Raw genomic sequence first — 19,391 nt, forward strand, 5'->3', positions numbered from 1 at the left:
GGTCTAGTCTGTCGATCTCTTCATTCAATTCTCTTGTACCTTTATTGGTTCTCTGCTTTGTTGATTTGTCTAAGTGTGAGAGTGGGGTATTGAAGTCTCCCACTATTATTGTATAACTATTGATGTATTTTTGAAATTCTTTCAGTAGGTGCTTAATGTATTTAGATGGTCCTTCGTTTGGTGCATAGATGTTACTAATTGTTAACTCTTATTGGCTGACTGATCCTCTAATCATTACGTAATGTCCTTGCCTATCTTTTATTACTTTAGTTAATTTAAAATCTATCGTATCTGATATGAGAATGGCTGTTCCTGTCCTTTTTTATGGTCTGTTAGCCTGTATGATAGTTTTTCATCCTTTCACTTTAAGTCTGTGTTTATTTTCTTGTGACAGATGGGATTCTTGCAAGCAGCATATAGTTGGGTTATGTTTTCTGATCCATCCCCCACCCTGTGCCTTTTGATGGGTGAGTTTAAGCCATTGACGTTTATTGATATTATGGATTTAATGTATTGTAGTGCCATTGTTAAAAAAAAAATTTTGTTTTCTCTGATATATTGCAAGTATTATAGTGATGTTCTTGTTTATGAGAGGTCTTTTAGAACCTCTTTCAGGGCCGGCTTGGTGATGGTTGCCTCCTTTAACTGTTGTTTGTCTAAGAAGGTTTTGATCCCTCCATCTAGTTTGAATGAAATTCTAGCAGGATATATTATTCTTGGTTGAAACCCTTTTTCATTCAGGGCTCGATAGATATCTTGCCACTCCCTTCTGGCTTTTAGAGTTTGAGTGGAGAAGTCTGCAGGTAATCTTGTGGGTTTTCCCTTGTATGTGACTTTTTGTTTCTCTCTTGCAGCCTTTAGGATTCTTTCTTATCCTTACTTCTTCTCATTGTGACTATGCTGTGTCTTGGTGTCTTCAGGTCTGGGTTGATTCTGTTTGGTACTCTCTGGGCCTCTTGAATCTTGATGTCCTTTCTGTTATTCAGGTCTGGGAAGTTTTCTTCTATTATTTCCTCTAGAATGTTTGCTTCCCCTTCCTTTCTTTCTTCCTCTGGCAGGCCAATTATACGAATGTTACTTCTTTTGAGATCATCCCTTATGTCTCTGTTGTTGTTTTCAGTGTCTCTCAATCTCTTTTTAAGCTCTTTCACCTCTTTCTTCATTTTCTCTAACTCATCCTCTGTCTGACTAATTCTGCTTTCTGCTTCTGTTAGTCTGCTTTCCCTTGCCTCAGGTTCTTTTTTCATTACAGCTATTTCAGCTTTCAGTTCTCTAATTGCCTCAAGATAATCAGTATTTTCCTTGGGGATCTCAACTGTTGTTTCCCTAATACTGCCATTCCTTTCCTCCAATGTTGTTTTCATTTCTGTGATTAATAAGTTTATTATTGCTTGCATCCTTTTCTTATCTATGGTTACTTCTGCCTGATTTGTAGTTTCTTCTGGGCTCTTGTCTTCATTTATTGGAGTAGCAGTTTTATTTGTTTTTGATCTACCCATTTTTTTAAATTTATGTGTTTCTTTTTTTATATAGGCTCTGTTGTTCCTCAGTTGTTGTCTCTTGAATACAAGCAACACTGTACTAAATATCTTTATGACAATTGCACTCACCAACCTCAGGAATTACAATAGCAACTGAAGCAAGTTTTGAAGCCATTTAATCACTACCAGTTAGCCAATTTCTCCAGTCCGTGAAACAATAGTAACCAAATCCCAGTGAAGAATAAGGAGAAAAGAAAGAAGGGATAGCAAGAATAGACAGTTATGCAAATCTACTATCCACTGTATATTCTAGGGGTACCAAGAGGGGAAAGGGAAGTAGAGCAGAGATACACACATAGAGAGTCCACTCTGAGTCAGATTTCTTCCCCAAAATAATTCACAAATTCAGAAAGGCAAAGAAGAAGGAAGAATTTTATCTAGCTTGATAACTTGTATAAAAGGTATTAGGGTTCCCGGAAGATGGTGGACTGAGAAGCTGCTAGTGGCTTGAGCTTTGACCACATCTCCTGGAAACGGTAGGATTTTCTGCCTTTAGTAGGCCAGTCAATAAGGGGTCCTAGCGGTGACACCAAGGAGGTGACTATAACTTAATTTGGGTTAAGAATCAGAGTAGGATTAGAGGGGAAAATTTTTTTCTTTTAATTTTTAAGCATACCTCCTCCCCCTCGCCCCCCCCAACCAGTCCCTGGGGACCAGCTCCTAGCAGGCTCCCCTGCTGAGCTTCTGTCTTTACCAAATTCCTATCCCACCAGGGAGTATCATTCATTCTAAGTCTATACCCTTCTGAAACCTCTGGCCTTTTTCTTTCTAAGTAGCCAACCCCCCCCACCTCACCCCTCATAGCTAATTAAATAATTTAAAATAAATAAATTTTAAAAAACCCTTTCCTTTCACTGCTCTTTTATGACTGTTCTTTTTCTTATCTTTTTCTTTTTTCTCTCTCTCACTTTCTTTTTTTTTCTCTTTTTCTCATTCTTGTCATCCTTTCTTCCTTAATCCTACAGCTTCCAAAGCCAGAGCCCCCAGCCCCCACACCACCAAACAGTGTGCTTTTTTGAATTCACTGATACACATTTGGGAATTATTTTGGGGAAGAATTCTGACTCAGTGTGGACTCTCACTGTGAGTGTCTCTGCTCAACTTCCCTTCCTCCTTTAGCCACCCCTAGAATATACAGTGGATAGTATATTTGCATAACTGTCTATTTCAGCTATCCTTGTCTAGTCCTGAGGTTTTTTTTTCTCATTCTTAACAATCAGCAGCCTCTGACCACAGGTTTGAGGTAATCTGGGACAGGGTTTTTATTTTTTTTTTTTTACCCTGCTCTATTTTACTATTAATAGTATATAAAGGCATATATCTTCCCCCCTTTAGGTTGATCAGAATTAACTGATAGCATATATTTCAGTGCTAGGGTAGTGGGCATCTTATCTATTGTGGGAAGAACTTGTCTCCTTAATCCTACCTCCTATACGCTCCCTCCCCATCCTAGCTAATCAAAAAAATTAAATTAAATTAAGTTAAAAATAGAGTAATAAAAAAAATCTTTCCTTTCACTGCTCTTTAATTACAGTTCTTTTTCTTATCTTTTTCCTTTTCTCTCTCTTATCTCTTTTCTTTTCCTTTTTCTTTTTTTTTATCTTGTCATACACTTCTTCCTTCCTTCTTCTTTGCCTTTCTGAATTTGTGAATTATTTTGGGGAAGAAATCTGACTCAGAGTGGACTCTCTATGTGTGTATCTCTGCTCTACTTCCCTTTCCCCTCTTGTTACCCCTAGAATATACAGTGGATATTTCCATAACTGTCTATTCTTGCTATCCCTTCTTTCTTTTCTCTTTCTTCTTCACTGGGATTTGGTTACTATTCTTTCACGGACTGGAGAAATTGTTTGGCTAACTGGTAAAGATTAAACGGCTTCAATACTTGCTTCAGTTGCTATTGTAATTCCTGAGGTTGGTGAGTGCAATTGTCATAAAGGTATTTAGTACAGTGTTGCTTGTACTCAAGACACAACAACTGAGGAACAACAGAGCCTATATTAAAAAAAAGAAACACATAAGTCAAAAAAATGGGTAGATCAAAAACAAAACTGCTACTCCAATGAATGAAGACAAGAGCCCAGAAGAAACTACAAATCAGGCAGAAGTAACCATAGATAAGAAAAGGATGCAAGCAATAATAAACTTATTAATCACAGAAATGAAAACAACATTGGAGGAAAGGAATGGCAGTATTAGGGAAACAACAGTTGAGACCCCCAAGGAAAATGCTGACTATCTTGAGGCAATTAGAGAACTGAAAGCTGAAATAGCTGTAATGAAGAAAGAAGCTGAGGCAAGGGAAAGCAGACTAACAGAAGCAGAAAGCAGAATTAGTCAGACAGAGGATGAGTTAGAGAAAACGAAGAAAGAGGTGAAAGAGCTTAAAAAGAGATTGAGAGACACTGAAAACAACAACAGAGACATATGGGATGATCTCAAAAGAAGTAACATTCGTATAATTGGCCTGCCAGAGGAAGAAAGAAAGGAAGGGGAAGCAAACATTCTAGAGGAAATAATAGAAGAAAACTTCCCAGACCTGAATAACAGAAAGGACATCAAGATTCAAGAGGCCCAGAGAGTACCAAACAGAATCAACCCAGACCTGAAGACACCAAGACACATCATAGTCACAATGAGAAGAAGTAAGGATAAAGAAAGGATCCTAAAGGCTGCAAGAGAGAAACAAAAAGTCACATACAGGGGAAAACCCATAAGATTACCTGAAGACTTCTCCACTCAAACTCTAAAAGCCAGAAGGGAATGGCAAGATATCTATCAAGCCCTGAATGAAAAAGGGTTTCAACCAAGGATAATATATCCTGCTAGACTTTCATTCAAACTAGATGGAGGAATCAAAACCTTCTTAGACAAACAACAGTTAAAGGAGGCAACCATCACCAAGCCGGCCCTGAAAGAGGTTCTAAAAGGCCTCTTATAAACAAGAACATCACTATAATACTTGCAATATATCAGAGCTAACAAATTTTTTTTTGAACAATGGCACTATAGTACATTAAATCCATAATATCAATAAATGTCAATGGCTTAAACTCACCCATCAAAAGGCACAGAGTGGGGGGATGGATCAGAAAACATAACCCAACCATATGCTGCTTGCAAGAATCACATCTGTCACAACAAGATAAACACAGACTTAAAGAGAAAGGATGGAAAACTATCATACAGGCTAACAGACCACAAAAAAGGACAGGAACAGCCATTCTCATCTCAGATACGATAGATTTTAAATTAAATAAAGTAATAAAAGATAGGCAAGGACATTACATAATGATTAGAGGATCAGTAAGAAGACTTAACAAATATTAACATCTATGCACCCAATGAGGGACCATCTAAATACATTAAGCACCTACTGAAAGAATTTCAAAAATACATCAATAGTAATACAATAATAGTGGGAGACTTCAATACCCCACTCTCACACTTAGATCAACAAAGCAGAGAACCAATAAAGGTACAAGAGAATTGCATGAAGAGATTGACAGAGTAGACCTCTTTGACATTTTCGGAGTACTTCACCCCAAAAAACTGGAATACACCTTCTTTTCAAATCCACATAACTCATACTCAAGGACAGACGACATGTTAGGCCACAAAGACAGCATCAATAAATTCAAGAGCACCGAAATCATCCCAAGTATCTTCTCAGACCACAGTGGAGTAAAACTAACATTTAACAACAAACAGAAAATTATTAAACGTCACAGAATTTGGAAACTAAACAACATACTCCTTAAGAACCACTGGGTCAGAGACTCTCTCAAGCAGGAAATTCAAATGTTCCTGGAAACTAATGAAAATGAAGACACAATGTATCAAAATATTTGGGACACAGCTAAAGCAGTACTGAGAGGGAAACTTATAGCCATACAATCACATATTAAACACCAAGAAGAAGCTCAAATGAACGACCTTACTGCACACCTCAAGGACTTAGAGAAAGAGGAACAAAGGAACCCTAAAGCATCCAAAAGGACAGAAATCACTAAAGTAGAGCAGAAATAAACAACATCAAAAATAAAAGAACCATACAAAAGATCAATGAAGCCAAATGTTGGTTCTTTGCAAGATTAAACAAAATTGACAAACCCCTAGCCACACTCACCAAACAAAAAAGAGAGAAGACTCAAATTAATAGAATTGTCAACGATGGAGGAGATATCACAACTGACACCACAGAAATCCAGAGAATCCTGCAAAACTTCTATAAAGAACTATACGCCACCATGCTAGAGAATCTGGAAGAAATGGAACAATTCCTAGAAGCATATGCCTTTCCAAAACGGAACCAAGAAGAACTACAAAATCTAAATGCACCAATCACAGACAAAGAAATTGAAACTGTTATTAAGAATCTCCCCAACAACAAAAGTCCTGGACCAGATGGCTTCACAAACAAATTCTACAAAACTTTCAGGAAACAGTACCCATACTTCTGAAGCTTTTCCATAAGATTGAAGATACAGGAATACTCCCTTCCACCTTCTATGAAGCCAACATCACCCTGATACCAAAAGCTGATAGGGACACAACAAAAAAGGAAAACTACAGACCAATATCTCTGATGAACATAGATGCCAAAATATTAAACAAGATCTTGGCCAACCGGATACAGCAACATATCAAAAAGATTGTTCATCATGACCAAGTGGGATTCATCCCAGTAATGCAAGGCTGGTTGAGCATCCATAAGTCAATCAATGTCATTCACCACATCAATAAAAGCAAAGCCAAAAACCACATGATTATCTCAATAGTTGCAGAGAAAGCCTTTGACAAAATCCAACACCCATTCATGCTCAAAACTCTACAAAAAAAATGGGAATAGATGGGAAATTCCTCAAGATAGTGGAGTCTATATATAGCAAACCTAAAGCCAACATCATACTCAATGGACAGAAGCTGAAAGCATTCCCCCTCAGATCGGGGACTAGACAGGGCTGTCCACTGTCACCATTACTCTTCAACATAGTATTGGAAGTTCTTGCCATAGCAATCAGACAAGAGAAAGAAATCAAAGGAATACAGATTGGAAGGGAAGAAGTCAAGCTCTCACTATTTGCAGATGATATGATAGTGTACATAGAAAAACCTAAAGAATCCAGCAGAAAATTACTGGAAGTTATTAGGCAATATAGCAAGGTATCAGGCTACAAAATCAATGTACAAAAATCAGTGGCATTTCTTTATGCAAACACTAAATCTGAAGAAGAAGACATCCAGAAATCACTCCCATTTACTGTTTCAGCAAAATCAATCAAATACCTAGGAATAAAGTTGACCAAAGAAGTGAAAGACTTATATACTGAAAACTATGAGTCGCTACTCAAGGAAATAGAAACTGATACCAAGAAATGGAAAGATATACCATGCTCATGGATTGGAAGAATACATATCATCAAAATGAATATTCTCCCCAGAGCCATATACAAATTTAAAAAATTATTTATTTTTTATATTTATTTGTTTATTCCCTTTTGTTGCCCTTATTATTTTATTGTTATAGTCATTGTTGGATAGGACAGAGAGAAATGGAGAGAGGAGAGGAAGACAGAGGGGGAGAAAGATACCTGCAGACTTGCTTCACCTCTTGTGAAACAACTCCCCTGCAGAGGGGGATCCAGGGGCTCAAACTGATCTTTACACTGGTCCTTGGGCTTTGTGCCACGTGCACTTAACCTGCTGCTCTATCGCCCGACTCCACTGGATGCTTTTTTTTACCCCCCTTTTGTTGCCCTTGTTCTATCCTTATTGTGGTCATTATTATTGTTGTTATTGATGTCTTTGTTGTTGGATAGGATAGAGAGAAATGGAGAGAGGAGGGGAAGACAGAGAGGGGGAGAGAAAGATAGGCACTTGCAGACCTGCATCACAGCTCATGAAGAGACTCCCCTGCAGGTGGGGAGCTGGGGGCTTGAACTGGGATCCTTACAGGGGTTCAATGCGCTTTGCGCCATGTGTGCTTAACCCACTGTGCTACCACCTGATTCCCCTTAAGTTCTATTTTTCTATCTTATTGCACTGTGTTATTTTGTCTTTGATCTCTTCTCAGCAATTCCCTTTCTCTATAATTTTGTTTAGAGTCTAGAGTATTTGTTGTGAAGAAGAAATTTATTTTTAGAATAGGTTCTATATCTAGCCTTGACTTTTCTGTGGTATTTGTCCACAGTTTGTACGCAATTTCTTTTTGTCTTTCTCATGACTGAAACAGCAGCTCTGTGGGTGAACTGATTCAGTGTAGGTGATTTTCTAAAGCTTTTCCCACCCATCCTAAATTTGTCCTCTCCAGGTTGCTTCCAATTGAGCCCCTCCATTTCAGTCAAACAAGGGCTATTTGGAGAAACAATTTCTTACTGTAAGGCACTGTGTTTGGAAATAAGATATGTCCTAGTCTAGGCAAAGAGAATCTCGGTCTCACAATAGTTAAGCAAAATTACCAGGGAAAGAAAAAGGGAATCGGGCGGTAAGGCACTGTGTTTGAAAATAAGATATGTCCTAGTCTAGGCAAAGAGAATCTAGGTCTCACAATAGTTAAGCAAAATTACCAGGGAAAGAAAAAGGGAATAGGGCGGTAGCACAGGGGGTTAAGCTCACGCAAAGTGCAAGGACATCGTAATGATCCCTCGTAATGGTCCGGGTTGGAGCCCCCGACTCCCCACCTGCAGGGGAGTGGCTTCACAAGCAGTGAAGCATGTCTGCAGGTGTCAATCTTTCTCCCCCCTCCCCTCCTCTATTTCTCTCTGTCCTATCCAACAACGACAACATCAACAACAATAAAAACAAGGGCAACAAAAAGGAAATAAATAAATATTTTTTAAAAAGAAAAAAAAAGATAAAGGGAAATTATCAAATCCAATCACTGAGTGAAGTCCTTTCTCAGGTAACAAGGCATAGGTCCTATAGTTAAGAGAAAAAGTTCTCCCAGTCTCCCCACCTGCAGGGGTGTCGCTTCACAAGCGGTGAGGCAGGTCAGCAGGTGTTTATCTTTCTCTCCCCCTCTCTGTCTTCCTCTCCTCTCTCCATTTCTCTCTGTCCTATCCAACAGCAATGACATCAATAACAACAACAAAAGAGAATAAATAAATATTTTTTAAAAAGAGAGAGAAAAAGTTGTAGGGAATGGTTAACCTTATTCGTCTGCCTCCCTCACAAATGAAAAATGCACCCTGCAAACTGATATTTCTTTCTTTGGGGAACACAATCATCAAAGTTATTTGGTTCATGCATTACACAAGGTGTCCACAAAGAGGGCAGAATAGAGTTGAAACCTTACTTATGCTTGACTTTTGAACTTCATGTCCATGTGTTAGTTTGTTTGTGCTCAGAGAAAGAACGTTTTTCTTTGTATAAAAGTTCTATCCTTTTATATAACCTTGGTCCACAGAACTGAATATCACAGAAAAGGCGCCTTTTTCTAATTTACACAGATGACATGTGGGCCAACAACAGCCTTGCTGGAAAACTATGGAGGATGATGGTATGTGTTGGGTGGGTAAAACTTCTACTTTGAAAAGTAGTAAATAAATAAATATTTTAAAAAGTTATTTTTTGCTTTTTTTTTTCCTCTGGGTTTGTCCAAATGCATAAAATCTTTCATAACTTACCTAACTTTATCCTCATCCTGTGCAACTTTTAGAAGGATGGAATGAATGTAATTCAAATTCTAATGAGTATTTTGTCTTCCTACTATTTTTCAGCTTATGAGTATGGGATGCACTGCTTCCTTGTTTGAAAGCAGCTGTTCTGCTGATTCTTTTAATTTTTCATTCATGTAAATGGTTTGTGAGATAGTTTTACAATATGGCTGTGAACTACCATGCTTCCAGTGTCTCCTTGATTTAAATGAGGCCTCTATCTTTTCACATTATGTTGACTCTTCCCCTTTTTATGTCATCTATTTAATATGTATGTTCATGAAGAGCTAAAGTATGTGGCAGTCTACTCTTTAGGGTTCTGGTGAAAAGTTAAATTTATTCATGTGTTCAGTAAGTTATTCTGTGTCTGTAAGGCACTGCATATTTATCACATATTGAAAATGACACCCCTCACTGCTTTTTTTTTATTGAAATATGACTTTTAGACTTCAATAAAATGGAAAGAAATCTGGAAAGGACCATGTTTCTTTAAATGATGCTCTGGAAGTGTAGTTGAATTATCAAAATTCAGGCAAGAGCTTCCAACAGACATTGTTCGTACAATAAACTTGCACAGTGAATCTGCCATTGTGATGGAGGAAGCTTTAAATCAGATTTAAGTCCTGTCATGCCTGAGTAAATGTGCTAATATTTTTAGTCAGTCTCTACTTCAGCTGTTAAAACATTTTGGCTCTGTAGGCCAAATGGAACTTTTAAAATCCACAAGTTCTGTGTTCTAATTTTTCTTTCGTTTTAATTAGACACTACACATTGCCTTCTGCTGTAAGCATCAAGATTAGTCACAATATATCTTCTCTGTATTTTTTCCCCAATATATCTTTTAGAACAATAAATTGTGAATTTCACCAAAACACAAAGTAGATACATGTGTCACAGATTCTGAATGCTTTCAATAGCATGAAGGAACTTCAGAATTCTACACATATAGCATGTAAACAGGAAGTTAAAACTCATACAGGATATATGGATTTTCAAATGGTGTTGATTTCAACTAAGCAGATTTCTGTCAACATTGTTCAGTTAACAAGATTTTTTAAAAAAATGCCTTAAGACAGAATGCAGCTTTTTCCTGTGAATATTAAAAATTTCAAGCTTTTCTCCTGTTCTTTAGTTTCCTCTTTCCTGTTTATGGTTATGAAATTCATCTTTCAATGGTCTTCATGTTTAAGTTTTTCTATGTTTAAGTTTTATAAATAGCTTCATCATTATCTTTTCATAAACATTTTAATATAGCAGCTCAAGTTATCTTCTTTATTATATCAGTCTCATTATGTTCTACAAAGTCAGATTTATCTCATTCTCTATTATTTCAATTATAGCATCTATGATTTATGCAAGATATCATAGTGAACTTCAAATTTATAAGAAATGTGGCTGACTACATTTTTCTATGTGCTCACAAAACTATTTATCTGATACCATTATGGCTCGAAACTTTACATCAGGTTCAACCTGACACTGTTGACTGGCTACGGAAGAAGGACAAACGCTAGAAGAAGAAGAATTATGGCTCATTATTAGACACTTGTCTTGATTAGAACACTTCAAGATTTTGCAAATGGGCTACATTATTTTATGTGATAAGTCTGACATTCCAAAGAGAAAGGTAATCCTTAATACTAGTAAATCCTTAATACTATATTTTGGAACCAGTGCTCAAATGTTATATGAGCTGTATCGAAAATAAATCTGAAGGAAATTCTGCTCAGTCTCTTCAGATCTTGATCTAGAAAGGAGATTACAGAGAACAGAAGGAGTTACAGATACAAAGAGACCACAAAAGAAAACTGTAACTTGGGGGCTGGGCTGTGGAGTACCTGGTTAAGTAAGCACATATTACCATGCACAAGGACCCAGGTTCAAGCCCCAGTTCATTGTAGTGAAACAGGTCTGCATGTATCTTCCTATCTTCTCCTACTCTCTCTATTTATATCTGTCCCATTTAATAAAAATAGAAAGAAAAATGATTACAGGAAGCAGAGGACTTATACTACAGCATGGAGCCCCAGCGATGACCCTGGCGGCAATGAAGAAGGAAGGAAGGAAGGAAGGAAGGAAAGAAAGGAGGAAGGGAGGAAGAAGGAACTTGCAGCAAATGTGAATAGCAGAACAACTAAGAATACTGAACAAAAACTGAATGTGTGTGTGGTTTGTTTTATCTTCTTCCCTACCCCCAAGCCTTTATGCCAGGGATTCAAATCTTCTGAGGCTATATCCCAGCTACATGCCACCTCCAACTGAGAGAATCTTCCTGAATACATTCCAGAAGTGAACTGAACTTGAGATTCCATCAGAAAAATGTCTACTGTGAAATAGCTTAGACTGCTAGAATCAGAAAAGATCACAGCTGTCCTTTTAAGCCAGCAATGCTCCAGTACACAAATATAGGGATGCCCAAACATTCCTTGTATGAATTTGCTCAAGCTGGGTATCTAAAAAGTGAGGCACTATAATCAAAGCAGCCTGGTACTGGAACCAAAATAAACTTTTTTCTTCTTCTAGCGTTTGCCCTTCTTCCGTAACCAGTCAACAGCGTCAGGTTGAGCCTGATGTAAGGTTTCGAGACCTCCTTTGAATCTGTAGAGGTGGCAGTCATTGACTATGTGGGTCATAGTCTGTCTGTAGCCGCAGGGGCTACAGGTTGTCTCTGGCTCCCCAGTGATGGAACATAGCGGCGCACCGGCCATGGCCTGTTCGATAGCGATTGAGGAGGACCCAATCATAACGTGCTAGGCAAAGCCGGGTTGACGCTTACAGGGGTCTGTGATATTTGTTCTTTACCTCAGCTGACTGCCAACTCTGTTTCCAAGAGACTGGAACAGAGAAGTTCAGTGTAGGCATAGGGGACCAGATTGGGTGATGAGGCGTCAAGCGTTGGACAGGGTGGGCGAAGATATCTGCATATATTGGCAGGTCCGGTAGAGCGTAGACGTGGGAAATGAACTTAGATGATGCCGCATCCTGACGAATATCTGGCGGGGCAATGTTGCTAAGAACTGGCAGCCATGGAACCGGGGTGGAATGGATGGTTCCAGAAATGATCCTCATGGAGGAATATAATTTGGAATCGACCAAGTGGACATGGGGGCTACGGAACCATACTGGGGCACAGTATTCTGCAGTGGAATAGCATAATGCCAGAGATGATGATCGTAGTGTGGAAGCGCTCGCGCCCCATGAGGCCAGTCTTGCAATGATGTTATTCCTCGCGCCCACCTTTGCTGCAGTTTTTATGAGATGTTTGTGAAATGACAGAGTGCGATCGAGAAAAAAAATTTAAAAAAATAAACACATAAACCAATGAAATAGAATTGAAAGTCCAAAAATCATCCCCCACACCTATGATCAACTAATTTATGACAAGGGTGCTCAAAATATCTAATGGAAAAACACAAATGGTGTTGAGAAAACTGGGTTGAACTGTTGAGGTCAGATAATTACAGGAAGTACCTGGGGGAACACAGATATATGCTCCCCAGAGAAAATGAGAGTGGTAATAGGTGTAGCTTAGAAAGGTTAAGGCAGGGTTTGAATAGTTATATAAACTAGTCTTATGGGAATGCTTGGGCTCTCTCTCTTTGCAAAGGTGGGTCTGCCAACATGTGAGTAAATGGCTCTCTCCCTCCTTCTTTCTTTCTTTCTTTCTTTCTTCCTCTTCCTTCTTTCATAACTCGTGTACTCCAACGCTTGGGTGTTTTCAATTTTCCTGAATGATGTTTAAAATTCCTCAAAATCATGCTTTCTCCTAAATTATTTGGGCTTATATATGACAAACCTTTGAACATGTAGGGCATAATCTCAGTCCAATTTCCCCCAGTACCATGAAGAAGAATGAAAGTGGAGCACCAAATTTCATCATACAAAAAATTAACTCCAAATGGATCAAAGATTTAGAAGTTCAACTAGAAACTATGAGATATGTAGAAGAAAACATAGAACTCTCTTCTATAAAAGTTTATACAACATCTTCACTGATTTGATTCCTGTTACAAGGAAAACAAAAGCAAAAATAGACCATTGTGACTACCTCAAACTGAAAAGTTTCTGCATGGTGAAGGGAATAACTTTTATAACAAAGATACTCCCCATGGAGTGGGAGAAAATATTTGTGTCCTATTTTGAACAGATGAATGGTAACCAAAATACACAATAAGTTCACCAAACTCAACAATAAAAAGATATTGATAGAATCGTCCCAGAGAAGAGATCCAAAGGGCCAAAAAACATATGAAAAATTGCTAAAGCCACTGATCATCAGGGAAATGGAAATAAAAATAATGAGATACCATTTTATACCTCTGAGAATGTCACACATGATAAAAGACAAAAACACCAACAGTTGGAGAGGCTGTAGGGGTAAAGAACCCTTCTACATTGTTGGTGGGAATAAAAGTTGGTTCAATCCCTATGGAAAACAGTCTGGAGATTCATCAGAACTCTAGAAATGGAACTACTTATAACTCATTAATTTGTCTCCTAGAGATTTACCCATGGAAAACAAAAACACCTACTTGAAAAGACCTATGCACACCAGTGTTCACAGCAGCACAATTTGTAACAGCTCAAACTTGGAGGCAACCCAGAAGTCCAACAATAGATGAATGGCTAAATAAGTTATGGTACATATATGCAACTGAGTACTACATAGCTATTAAAAATGATGAAATTGGTCAGGGTAAGGATCCCCATTTGAGCCCCCAGTAACCCACATGCAGGGAAGTCACGTCACAAGTAGTGAAGCAAGTCTGCAGGGGTCTTTCCCCCTCTCTGTCTTCCCCTCCTCTCTCCATTTCTCTCTGTCCTGTCTAACAATGACATCAATTACAACAATAATAAAAAACAGGGGGGCAGAGAAAGATGACAACTTGGAAGCAGCTGCTAGCTTGAGCTCTGACAACAGCTGCTGGAAAGGGTAGGATCCTGGCCTTCAGCAGGATGGGGAACAAGGAGTTCTAAGGGTGACACCAAGGAGGTGACTATAGCTCAATTTGGGTTAGAAAATAGAGCAAAAACAGGAATTTTTTAAAAAATTATTTCTCCCTCCCCCCAAATGAGACCCTGGGGTGGGGAACCACTGCTAGCAGGCTCCCCACTGACCTTTTTTCTTTACCAAGATTCCTGGCTCACAAGGGGTGCCATTCCAATCCTGTTCCTTTCTAAATAACTTGGGTCTTTTATTTTTTCTTCTGTGAAAGTGACTTAGGCCCAATTGAGTGACAAATATATGACCAAGCAAAGCCTCACCCCACTTGGGAAAGACTGCCTGGAAGTTTTTTTTTTTTTTTTTTTTTTTTTTACAATCGGTTGTCTTGGCTCAGGGTGCTTGATCTAACCAGGAGCCGTCCAAGCTGCAGACCCACTGTTAGGGCTTTTTACTCTGTTCTGTTTTATTATTACTATTATATATACATGTGTCCCTTTGCCCCCCCCCCCTCAGGTTGACCAAAATTAACTCTTAGTGTACTTTCCATTGCTAGGCAACTGGGTGTCTTATCCATGAGAGGAAGTTGTTTCACTCTTCCTACCTCCTTTATCCACTCTCCCCCTTATCCCTCCTCCTAGCTAATAAATAAATAAATAAAACTCTCCTTTCACTGCTCTTTTTCTTTACTGTTTCTTTTCTTTTCTCTCTTTTTTTCCCCGTCTTCCTTTATTCCTTCCTCCTTCTTCAGCTTTCTGAATTCACTGATACTCATCTGTGAATTATTTGGGGGAAGAAATCTAACTCAGAGTGGACTCTCTTTGTGTGTGTGTCTGCTCTACTTCCCTTTCTCCTCCTGCTACCCCTAGAATTTACAGTGGACAGTAGACTTGCATAATTGTCTATATTTTCTATCCCTATTTTCCTTTCTCTTTCATTTTCATTTGGATTTGGTGGCTATTTTTTCTTGGACTGGAGACATTGTTGGGCTAACTGGTATTGGTTAAACTACTTCAATCTTTGCTTCAGTTACTATTGTAATTTCCGAGGGTGGTGATTGCATTTATCATAAAGGTATTTAGTATAGTGTGGCTTGTACTCAAAATACAACAACTGAGGAACAACAGAACATAAAAAAAAAAAAATCAATGGGGTGGAACCAAGATGGAAGCAGCTGCTGGCATGAGCTCTGACAACAACTGCTGGAAAGGATAGGATCTTGGCCTTCAGCAGGACGGGGAACAAGGAGTTCTAAGCGTGACACCAAGGAGGTGACTATAGCTCAATCTGGGTTAGAAAATAGAGCAAAAACAGGAATTTTTAAAATTATTTCTCCCTCCCCCCAAACAAGACCCTTGGGGTGGGGAGCTGCTGCTAGCAAGCTCCCCGCTCATCTTTTTTCTTTACCAAGATTCCTGGCTCACCAGAGGTGCCATTTCCAATCCTGTTCTTTTCTAAATTCCTTGGCTCTTTTTTTTTTTTTCAGCATAACTGACTTAGGCCAAATTGGAGTGACAAATATCTGACCAAGCAAAGCCTCACCCCACCTGGGAAAGACTGCTTGGAAGTTATTTATTTTTTTACAATCTGTTGTCTTGGCTCAGGGTGCCTGAGAAAACCAGGAGCCATCCAAGCTGCAGACCCACAGTTGGGGCTTTTGTCTATATTACAATTATTATTATATATGCAAGTCCCTTTGCCCCCGCCTCCCTCAGATTGACCAAAATTAACTCTTAGTGTATTTACTATTGCAAGGTGACTGTGTGTCCTATACATTCTGAGAGGAACTTGTTTCACACTTCCTACTTCCTCTATCCACTTTCCCCTTCTCCTAGCTAAATAAAGAAATAATAAAAAAAGTCTCTCCTTTCATTGGTCTATTTTTTTACTGTTTTTTTCTTTTCTTTTTTCTTTTCTGTTTTTCCCATCTTCCATTCTTCCTTCCCTCTTCATCTGCTTTCTGACTTCATTGATACTCATTTGTGAATTGTTTTGGGGAAGAAATCTGACTCAGAGTGGACTCTCTTTGCATGTGTCTCTACTCTACTTCCCTTTCTCCTATTGCTACCCTGAGAATTTACAGTGGACACTAGATTTGCATAATTGTCTATTCTTGCTATCCCTATTTTCCTTTCTCTTTCTTTTTCATTTGGATTTGGTGGCTATTTTTTCATGGACTGGAGACATTGTGGGGATAACTAGTATTGGTTAAATTGCTTCAATCCTTGCTTCAGTTACTTTGTAATTTTTGAAGGTGGTGAGTGCATTTGTCATAAAGATATTTAGTATAGCATGGCTTGTACTTAAAACACAACAACTGAGGAACAACAGAACATAAAAGTAAAAAACAAATTCATAAAAAAAAATGATTACATCAAGAGCAAATAAAAATGCTACTACAATGAATGAAGACAGGAGCCCAGAAGAAACTACAAATCAGCCAGAAGAAACTATGGATACGAAAGTATGCAAGCAATAGTAAAATTATTAATCACAGAAATGAAAACAACTTTTGAGGAAAGGGCTAGCAGTATTAGGGAAACAACAGATGAGACCCTCAAGGAAAACAATAACTACCTCTAGGTAATTTGAGAACTGAAAGCTAAAATAGCTGAACTGAAGGAAAAAGCTGAGGGAAGGGAAAGCAGAATAACAGAAGCAGAAAACAGAATTATCCAGAGAATATGAGCTAGAGGAAACTAAGAGGTAAGAGAGCTCAAAAACAGATTGAGAGACACTAAAAACAACACCAGAGACATATGGGATGACCTCAAAAGAAGTAACATTCGTATAATTGGCCTGCCAGAGGAAGAAAGAGAGGAAGGGGAATCAAACATTCTAGAGGAAATTATAGAAGAAAACTTGCCAGACTTGGAACAAGCCTTGGACAAAATCCAAAACCCATTCATGCTCAAGACTCTACAAAATTGGGAATAGACAGGAAATTGCTTAAGATAGTGGAATTGATATATAGCAAACCTACAGCCAACATCATACTCAATGGAAAGAAGCTAAAAGCATTCCCCCTCATATCAGGGACTATACAGGGCTGTCCACTATCACCATTACTCTTCAACATAGTATTGGAAGTTCTTGCCATATCAATCAGGCAAGAGAAAGAAATCAAAGGAATACAGATTGAAAGGGAAAAAGTCAAACTCTCACAATTTGCAGATGATATGATAGTATACATAGAAAACCTAAAGAATCCAGTAGAAAACTACTGGAAGTTATTAGGCAATACAGCAAGGTGTCAGGTGACAAAATCAATGTACAAAAATCAGTGGCATTTCTCTATGCAAACACTAAAACTGGAGAAGAAGACATCCAGAAATCATTCCCATTCACTGTTTCTGCAAAATCAATAAAATACCTAGGAGTAAAGCTGACCAAAGAAGTGAAAGACTTGTATACTGAAAATTGTGAGTCACTATTCAAGGAAATAGAATCGATACCAAGAAATGGAAAGACATCCCATGCTCGTGGATCATAAGAATAAATATCATCAAAATGAATATTCTACCCAGAGCCATATACAAATTTAACGTGATACACATCAAAGTTCCACCAAGCTTCTTTAATAGAACAAAAACTACATTCATTTATCTGGAATCAGAAAACATCTAGCATTCCCAAAACCATCTTGAGGAAAAGAAACAGAAATGGAGGCAGCACACTCCCAGATCTCAAACTATATTATAAGGCCATCATCATCAAAACAGCCTGATACTGGAACAAAAATAGGCACACAGACCAGTGGAACAGAATTGAAAGCCAAGAACTAAACCCCCACACCTATGGACATCTAATCTTTGATAAGGGTGCCCAAAGTATTAAATGGAAGAAGGAGGCTCTCTTCAAAAAATGGTGATGGGAAAACTGGGTTGCAACATGCAGAAGAATGAAATTGAACCACCTTATCTCACCAGAAACAAAAATCAACTCCAAGTGGATCAAGGACCTGGATGTTAGACCAGAAACTATCAAGTACTTAGAGGAAAACATTGGTGGAACACTTCCCCACATAAACCTCAAGGGCATCTTTGATGAAACAAACCCAATTGCAAGGAAGACTAAATAAAGCAGAAACAAACCAATGGGACTACATAAAATTGAAAAGCATCTGCACAGCCAAAGAAACTATCACACAAACAAAGAGACCCCTCACAGAATGGGAGAAGATCTTCACATGCCATACATCAGACAAGAGACAAATAACTAAAATATACAAAGAGCTCAGCAAACTTAGCACCAACAAAAACAAATGACTTCATCCAATAATGGGCAGAGGATATGAATAAGACATTCACTTCAGAGGAGATGCAAAAGGTTAACAAACATATGAAAAACTGCTCCAGGTTGCTGATTGTCAGAGAAATGCAAATAAAGACAACATTCAGATACCACCTCACTCATGTGAGAATGGCATACATCAAAAGGACAGCAGCAACAAATGTTGGAGAGGTTGTGGGAACAGAGGAACCCTTCTGCACTGCTGGTGGGAATGTAAATTGGTCCAGCCTCTCTGGAGAGCAGTCTGGAAAACTCTCACAAGGCTAGACATAGACCTTCCATATGACCCAGTAATTCTTCTCCTGGGGATATACCCCAAGGATTCCATTGTCAGCTTTCTGGCAGGGTGATCTCCAGGAGAAAGGTAATGGACCAGTTCTGTCTCCCTTGCGCAAGGGACGACATGAAGTAAAGACACCGGGGATGCTGCAGCATGCTCAGATCTTGTTTATTAGCAGGTGTGCAAAATTTTAAATAGAAAACCAAACAAAGCACATTATTCAGATATGTCAGAAATTACAGGTTTCTTAAAGGTCAGCTTGCCCCTATGGTAGGGGGCTGGTATGACAAGAATTGATGCAGACACATAAAGGTCAAGATAATTAGTCTCCTGATGCAGGCATTTAATTACCCAAAGGTGTTTGAGGGGAGAATAGGGGTTGAACCAGTTAAGGCAAGATAGAGAGAAGATACGCAAGGTTTGTTGCAAACTGAGGTGTCGTATGCGTTACATTGGCTTGTTCTAGCCCTCCCCCCGCCAAGAGAATTGGATCAGGCCTGCTAATTTCGCGGGCCCGCTTGGCCCCGCCCCAAAAGGAACCCTGGGAGAGGGTTCCTGAGTTCGAGAGTGCCAGAGTTCCTGAGTTCCTGAGTTAGACAGAGTTCCTGAGTTCCAGAGTAAGAGAGAGAGTGCTTGTGCCGCCGCAAAGAGACAGCAGAGTTCTGTTTGGTGATTAG

This window comes from Erinaceus europaeus, chromosome 2 (genome assembly GCF_950295315.1).
Source record: "Erinaceus europaeus chromosome 2, mEriEur2.1, whole genome shotgun sequence".
Taxonomy (NCBI): domain Eukaryota; kingdom Metazoa; phylum Chordata; class Mammalia; order Eulipotyphla; family Erinaceidae; genus Erinaceus; species Erinaceus europaeus.